Source organism: Mus caroli, chromosome X (genome assembly GCF_900094665.2).
Source record: "Mus caroli chromosome X, CAROLI_EIJ_v1.1, whole genome shotgun sequence".
Lineage (NCBI taxonomy): Eukaryota > Metazoa > Chordata > Mammalia > Rodentia > Muridae > Mus > Mus caroli.
The window spans coordinates 2112041-2119618 of NC_034589.1; the positions used below are offsets into that span (position 1 = coordinate 2112041).

Sequence of the window (7578 nt, forward strand, 5' to 3'; positions counted from 1 at the left end):
GTTTCTCTGTGTAGCCCTGGCTGTCCTGGAACTCACTCTGTAGACCAGGCTGGCCTCGAACTCAGAAATCCGCCTGCCTCTGCTTCCCAAGTGCTGGGATTAAAGGCGTGCGCCGCCACTGCCCGGCTCCAGTTCTCTTTTTGTATCTTTTCTCTCACTGTGTGAGGTTGGCTTCCTGTCACCAATTCCTCATCCCCTCACCCACCCTCAGATTCCCCCTCAGGCCTCAGGGCCTGGACTTCTCACCTTTGGTGGGTGCAGAACTACCCACCCCTCCTGAATCAAGGGCCCACCCCCCACCTCAGTTATCACCCTCCGGACAGAGATAAAGTTTATCTCCAGGCTGGGGGATGTGAGAAGTCCTTATCAGCTGCCTCAGTAGAGAAAGTGCTGCTCTAACCAGGAGGCACAGCATCTGCACCTGCTCTCCCGGGCCCAGCCCCTCACCCCAGGTAACTGCCCTACCCAGCCCTCATCAAGGCTCCGTGGGGCCAAAGGAGCAGAGGCAGGACCTGGGGAGCAGATGTGGTAGTTAGGGGGTTAGAGGTAGAGTTTGAGAGTCAGAAGTCTGGGTATATGGCTGTGGAGTTTAAGGGAAGGAAAAAATTGGCTTGACTTCTCTGACCCAAGTTCAGAGATCCGTTTGGGGTTTGGAAGTAGGTTAGGAAAACAGATGAATTTAGGAAACCAGAGGTAAAGTTTGACAGTCAGCTGCCAAGTTAAGAGATGTACTTTAAAGGTTAGAAATGAGCCAGATGTGGTGGGCACATCTTTAATCCCAGCACTCGGGAGGCAGAGGCAGGCGGATTTCTGAATTCGAGGCCAACCTGGTCTACAAAGTGAGCTCCAGGACAGCCAGGGCTATACAGAGAAACCCTGTCTCAAAAAAAAAAAAAAAAAAAAAAGGTTAGAAATGGGTTTGGGGGGTCATGGTAAAATGCAAGAGAGAAGTTTTGTATTTTTTTTTTCCTGGGCCGCATGGGTTGAGGAGCAAGAGGGACCTGGGCAGACAGGACTGTGGCTGTTATCCAGAGACAAATTCTGGGAACACCGAAAGAACGGAGAAGTCAAACCAAGAGATGGGGTGGAGAAAGTGTGGAAAGAATGGGGTTCAGTGGGCAGTCAACCCTAGGGAAAGAGCGGAGAATAGTTGTGGGGAGGAAACTTAGCTAGCGTCTAAAGCAACAAACACATTTTGGCCAACAGGTAGGGGGAAGGGAAAAGTTTGGGAAGGTCAGAGAGAAGACGCAGGGAACAAGCATGAGGTCTGACAGGCCACGATGGGGATGGGAATTAAAGTTAGGGTTTGACACATCAGAGATACGTGTGATCAGCCAGAAAAAAAAAAATGGGGTAGAAACAGAGGTACACTTGAGAGCAGAAATAAGAGTCTTGAGGAGGCGAAAGTGAGTTTTGTTTTTCCTTTTTTTGGGAGAAGAGAGAGGTGGAGACAAGTTTCAATCAGTAAAAATTCCGATTTGAGATGAGATAGGAGCGTGGGGGAATGAAGGCATAGGGTTTCTTGGGGGGTGGTATATATAGCAGGCAGGCCTGGGAGGAGGAAGACAGAGGTAAGGGGACATAGATAGCTTAGAAGGAATAGGAGAATGGGAAGAAGTTGGGGCAGATAGAAGTTTTGGCAAGGAGAGATGGAGGTTGGAACAGAAGTCTGGGGATCCGTGGGAGAATCGGGGGACGACCCCCGTTTGAGGGGCAACCTATGGGTCTGAGTAGCAGGCTGGGTGTTGCCTTGCTGGAGGGTTTTTTGGGAATCAAGACTGACCTGGGCTTGTTGATGCAGAGGGTTCAGCCACCTTAGTGGGATGGCGAGTTCAGTGTGATCCCAAGGGGAGTCCTCACTGGCCTTGGCCTCTGAGTCTCCCTTCTCTCCCTCCTGCCAGCCCGCCCTCCCTCCCTCCCACTCACCTTCTCCCTCCTCTTTCCTCCCCAGGGAGTGGCTGGTGCCCCGGTGGGTGGGGCAGTGCAGGGGAGGGGGTGTGCCGCCTCCTTGTGGAGGACCTTTTAGACACTAGTCCCTCCGCCCTTCCTGTCTATCCTGCAGGTCGTTGGATTCCCCCTTGCCTTTGGCTTCTATGGAGTCCAGTGTCCAGTCAAGTCACATGAGCAATTAGTCAAGATCTAAGTTTCATGTTCTACTACTAGTTTCTTTCAGTGAGGAAAGCCCCTACTGTGTACCAGGCTATGTGTAGGTTGGACCTGTATGCGTGTGAGCCCTCCTGAATGCTGGGAGAAAGGGGGATATAGCTGTACCCATTTTGCAGGTGAGAAGAATGAGGCTCAGAGTTTTGGAGCATTTCAAGCAGAGGCTGCAGGCCACCTCTATGAAGCAGTCTGGGGTACTAGGCCAGGACTAGTGGGTCAGGGTACATACACTTCTTCAGTGCTTTGGCTCGTGCCTGGGGCTTACGCCAGCTCTGGCCTGCTCTGGGGCAGCAGATAAGTCTTATCAGATGGACTCGACTGTGGCTGTTGGTGCCGCAGTAACAGGCTGTCTTGGGGCTGGGGGGCAGGGTAGGGGATGCACAGGGACAGTGCCTCAACTTCTTGCCCGCCATACTACCTTAGAGGCGGGAAACTGAGGTGACACCCAGAGTGGACTCCCCTGGGAGTCCCAGAGGATTGGGATAAGATCACAAAAAAGGATGGTTAAATAAAAGACAGAAAGCGACAGGGACAAAGATATACAGAAAGAAATAGAAGTGAGGAGGCAAAGACGTAGAAGTGGAAGGAGGCAGAGGGATGACACCTGGGAGGGAGGGAGGGAGAGAGGGGAGGAGGGAGGGGAGGAGGGAGGGAGGGGTTGAAGGGAGGGAGAGAGAGAGAGAGAGAGAGAGATTCAGACAGAGCCTGAGATGTTATGAACATGGAGAGGTAAAAGAGATGGACAGAAGGTGAAGGAACCTAGAAATGACAAAGGCCTAGGATACAGATGGAGACATAAAAGGAAGACAGAAATGATGTAGAGAAGGAGAGAGATTTAGAGGCAGAGTCTGAGAGAGTGAGCTGTGTGTGTGTTTGTATGTGTGTGTGTACGTGTGTGTGTGTGCATGCCATGCTGGTGCCATTGGTGTGAGGATGTGGCTGTTGTGATCTGTGTGGCTCTGCTCAGCTGTATTGACGTGATACCCTTCCAGCCCTAGTCACTGGATGCTGACAATCCATCCCTACTTTTTTTCTTTTGGCCCACTGGTGCCTTGTTCTCACATAAACCTTCACCAGTAGATTTTGAGCGCTGCTTCTGCGTCACACCCGGCACTGCACTTGCATCCTCATTCATAAGACTTTCTGACATAGCCCTGGAAATCCGTAGGCTAGGCCTCTCCTACTAACCATCCATTCTACAGTTAGGGAGACTGAGAACTACTGAGGGAAATGCAGAGAGGAAGTTCTGAGTCAGAACGCTCAGTCAGCCTGCCTACCAGCCATTGTCCCTCCACATGGGCCTTAAAAATGGGAGGCTTGTCCACCCACTTACTGAAAATGGAGGCAAGTAGACTAGACTGGACTTTTTTCTTTTCTTTTCTTTTCTTTTTTTTTTTTGTGGTTTTTCGAGACAGGGTTTCTCTGTGTATCCCTGGCTGTCCTGGAACTCACTCTGTAGACCAGGCTGGCCCCGAACTCAGAAATCCACCTGCCTCCGCCTCCCGAGTGCTGGGATTAAAGGCGTGCGCCACCACCGCCCTGCCTGGACTTTTTTCTTAATTGTGAAACTTTTAGCCTCTCTCAGGCTGTGAACATTCATTGCTATCTAATTTCATCCTTTCTTTCAACCTTGTTAAACTCCATAGCATCACATGCATTTCTGTAGCATAAAAAGTTCATAGCCTGCACGAAACGAATTAAAAACTTTGCACAGCTGATTGCAGTCACCTTCATCTTGGTCTCCTTGCTAAACTGCAAAGTGCACGAGAGACGCACGGGAGCCGTGGGATTGTATTTAACTCTCTTCTTTATCAGAAACCCAGTAACTAATTTCAGATACACACTGTACATGCAGTTGCTATTTGTTTGATGAAACGAATGAGTAGCCACAGTGAATAAGTTAAAGAAGAGTAATAAGGGCTGGTGAGATGGCTCAGTGGGTAAGAGCACCCGACTGCTCTTCCGAAGGTCCGAAGTTTGAATCCCAGCAACCACATGGTAGTTCACAACCACCCATAATGAGATCTGACTGCCTCTTCTGGAGTGTCTAAAGACAGCTACAGTGTACTTACATGTAATAAATAAATAAATCTTTAAAAAAAAAAAGAAGAAGAGTAATAAAAAAATGGGAGGCTTGTTTAAATTGTGTGAGAGTGGCTATGTGCCGCTTGCCTTTGTAAGGACGCAGATGCTGGACCAACAGCTAGCACTATTCTCCACTAACCCACCCAGCTACTAGTGGGGAAACCTAGACAGAGTCATGTATGAGTTACCGTTCTTCCTTCTGTAATGGGGTAACGATGACAACTACTTCTGTATTGGGGGACAAAGCATGAAGTTGAATCCATGTTAAGTGGTCCGACTGACTGAATCTGAGTTCTCAATAGATCAAAGAGTCTATTTTTTTAATTGAGTACTCGCGTGAATCTGAGATGTCCAAGTAGGGTATTCTGATTGGTCTACTGAGTGCTTATTGCCTATGTTAGTCCTTCTCCCTTCCCAACTAGCACGGCTGTGAATTCCCTGTAATGCTACCTATGTGTGCACACCAATAGCAATGCTAATATTAACTCTAAGCTGATAGGAGCTTTAATGCTGATCCTGATACTAATAGCAGTGGTCAGCTAACACTGAGTTCAAGTCTAAGACTACTATTATTTTTGTCGTGCTAGGGATGGAACCTGATGCATCTTGAATACTGGGCAAGAGCTTTACTGGTAAGCTATATCCACAGCCTTAACACTAATTATTCTTCTTTCTAACTCAGAATAACCACCTCCAATTCTCACCCTTGCCCCATGCTAGGAATGTAACTCAGGGCCTTGCATATGTACACTAGGCATGTGCTCTGCCAACCTCACTACATCCCAGCTCCTCATTCAGCCAGAGCTTTTACCTGCAGGAACATACCAATAGCCCACCAAGAGCAGCAATATTCATTAGCAGGACGCAGGCGCTACCCTAAGTACTTTTTTTTTTTTTTTCAGGCATGGTTTTATTTTATTCTAGTCAAGTCTTTGTGATCTATTGCCACCCTCCCCTGCCAGACTGGAGTCGGGCCACAGAAAGGAGACTCTCCAGGGCCTCAGCGACTCCCTTCATTTCACAGTGATTGACAGCCTTGCACAAGCAAGTCATCCACTGTGCTTCAGTTGGTCGCTTGGAAAATGGTTATAATCATAGACCACCGTCCTTACCCTACAGCAAATGTAACTATTCTGCACAGTGCCTGCTGGGCACATCATAAATGGCATGCTTCCCAAACAATACTTCTCATCGCTGTGTAGTACTCTTAGAGGCAGAAATTGTGCATCTGCGGGTGAGGTATGGGGGAGTCTCATTGGGAGGGGAAGGCTAGAGTCATGTCCAATAAAATGGTGTGGTGCTGGACTCATATCCCATGTCTTCATTCCTGGAGGTGACAAAGGGCTCAGTAAAGGAAATGAAGGGTGGGGAGTAGGGTGCCTCTAAGGACAGGCCTCACCCCATTCCCTCCCCCATCCCTGTGGAGGGGGTGCAAGGCCCAGAAGTCTGTGGCCACAGTTCAGCCAGCAGGGAGGCAGCTGGGAAGGCATAGATAAGGGAATCAGCGGGGGCCAGGCTAGGCTTGGGGGAGCCCAGTGCAGGCGGGGGTGGGGTGTCCGGGTTGAAGCGTCTTCTCTGTCAGACTTCCATTTGAGACCCATGCTAATGTCCTCTCTTACTTGGATCCTTCCTTGACTGTTCTCATCAACCTCTTTTGAGGTTCAGATGCCTCTATTTGATTCAAGCCACAGCACGAGATTATCTGGGCCTCTTTGATGAGACTGGAGTTCACCAGAGCCGGGATAGAATAAGACTCACTTCGGTAGTACTATCACAACAGCCAAAACCTTACCAAGGAGTCATGTGTTTGACTTAGGAGTGAAACTATTGCTTATTATCTCAAGAATTATTTTTAATCAAGACATAACAAGAATATATATATATATATATATAAATATAAATATATATATATGGCACAGCATGATCATTTGATAAGTGCATTTAATACATAATGGTTGAATTGAAGTGATTAGCATATCCACTTCCATAAACACCAAACACCAATGGTTTCTTACAAATGAAAAAAGTTGGTCACAGAGAAGGAAGACTAGAATAATGGTCTGGCCTGAGAAGAGAAGTCAGATGTGTTCTAGTGCCTTCGAGCCCAGGAGGGTAACTAGTTTGCAACACCCAGCCAAATGTAAAAGTTCTTATTATTTAATGATGAAAGAAAATAACACAGATGCCGGGCGTGGTGGTACACGCCTTTGATCCCAGCACTTGGGAGGCAGAGGCAGGCGGATTTCTGAGTTTGAGGCCAGCCTGGCCTACAGAGTGAGTTCCAGGACAGCCAGGGCTATACAGAGAAANAAAAAAAAAAAAAAAAAAAAAAAAAAAAAAAAAGAAAATAACACAGAAATGGACATGGTCCTACATGGGATCTCAGTACTGGAGATGGAGGCAGGAGGAGCGGGAGTTCAAGGTCATCCTTAGCTACATAGTGAGTTTGAGACCAACCTTGTTTGAGACCTTGTTTGAAAAAAAAATAAAAGTGGGGACCTGGGTTCAATTCGCAGTACTCATAAACATCCGTAACTCCAGTTCCAGGAGATGCGATGCCCTCACTTCACCTTCATAGGCACCCACAAGGTACATGTACATACATGCAGGCAAAACATTCATAGCCATGAAAATAAACGTTCATTAGAGCAGCCATAACAACGAATAAAGTAACTAATATAGTGAGTGGTCTGTTTCCAGTGGTCTCTACTGTTGGCTGTATTCCTTCCTAACAGAACACATTTCTTTCAGGTCAGAGTCAAAGCTATCCAATCCCATAAAGCCAACAGGAGTTCTCATAGCTCTTGGAATTCTTCCGTTTGCTAATTTTCTGTTTTGTTTTGTTTTTGAAACAAAGTTTCACTGTGTGGCTCTGACAGACCTTGAACTTGATATGTGAACGAGGCTGGCCTTGAACTCACAGAAATCAGCCTTCCCCTGCCTCGCCTACTGCTAGGATTAAAGACATGAGGCACCTTGCTTGGTTCTTCTTCATCTTTTTAAAGAGTTATTTTAGATTTATTTTCTTTTATGTATTCTGGTCTCTTCAAAGGCCATAAAAAGGCATCCCCCCCCCCCGCTTCAAACTGGAGTTATGGATGGTTGTGAGTCACGATGTTTGTTTTGTTTGTTTTGTTTTCCTAAATTGCCAAGTGAAGTACAGAACAGACTACAATAGTGATTCACACTCAACAATCACAACTGTGACCTAATCTCAAAATGTTAAGAGTGCCAGTGTCAGCCGGGCGTGGTGGTGCACGCCTTTAATCCCAGCACTCGGGAGGCAGAGGCAGGTGGATTTCTGAGTTCGAGGCCAGCCTGGTCTACAGA

The 7578-nt window shown here is 47.5% G+C and overlaps 1 protein-coding gene across 2 annotated transcripts in view; it reads right to left on the reverse strand.

Moving 5' to 3' along the window:
- Positions 1-7578, reverse strand: part of Gata1 (GATA binding protein 1) — a 16302-nt gene that overhangs the window by 6990 nt on the left and 1734 nt on the right. Inside the window, exon 1 of one of the 2 annotated variants that reach the window (XM_021153663.1) lies at positions 1784-1924. The exons of the other annotated variant lie outside the window; for it this stretch is intronic. The gene's annotated coding sequence lies outside the window, so the exon portion shown is untranslated. Of the gene's footprint in view, positions 1-1783; positions 1925-7578 lie in introns of those variants that run through there. 2 annotated transcript variants of the gene reach the window in all.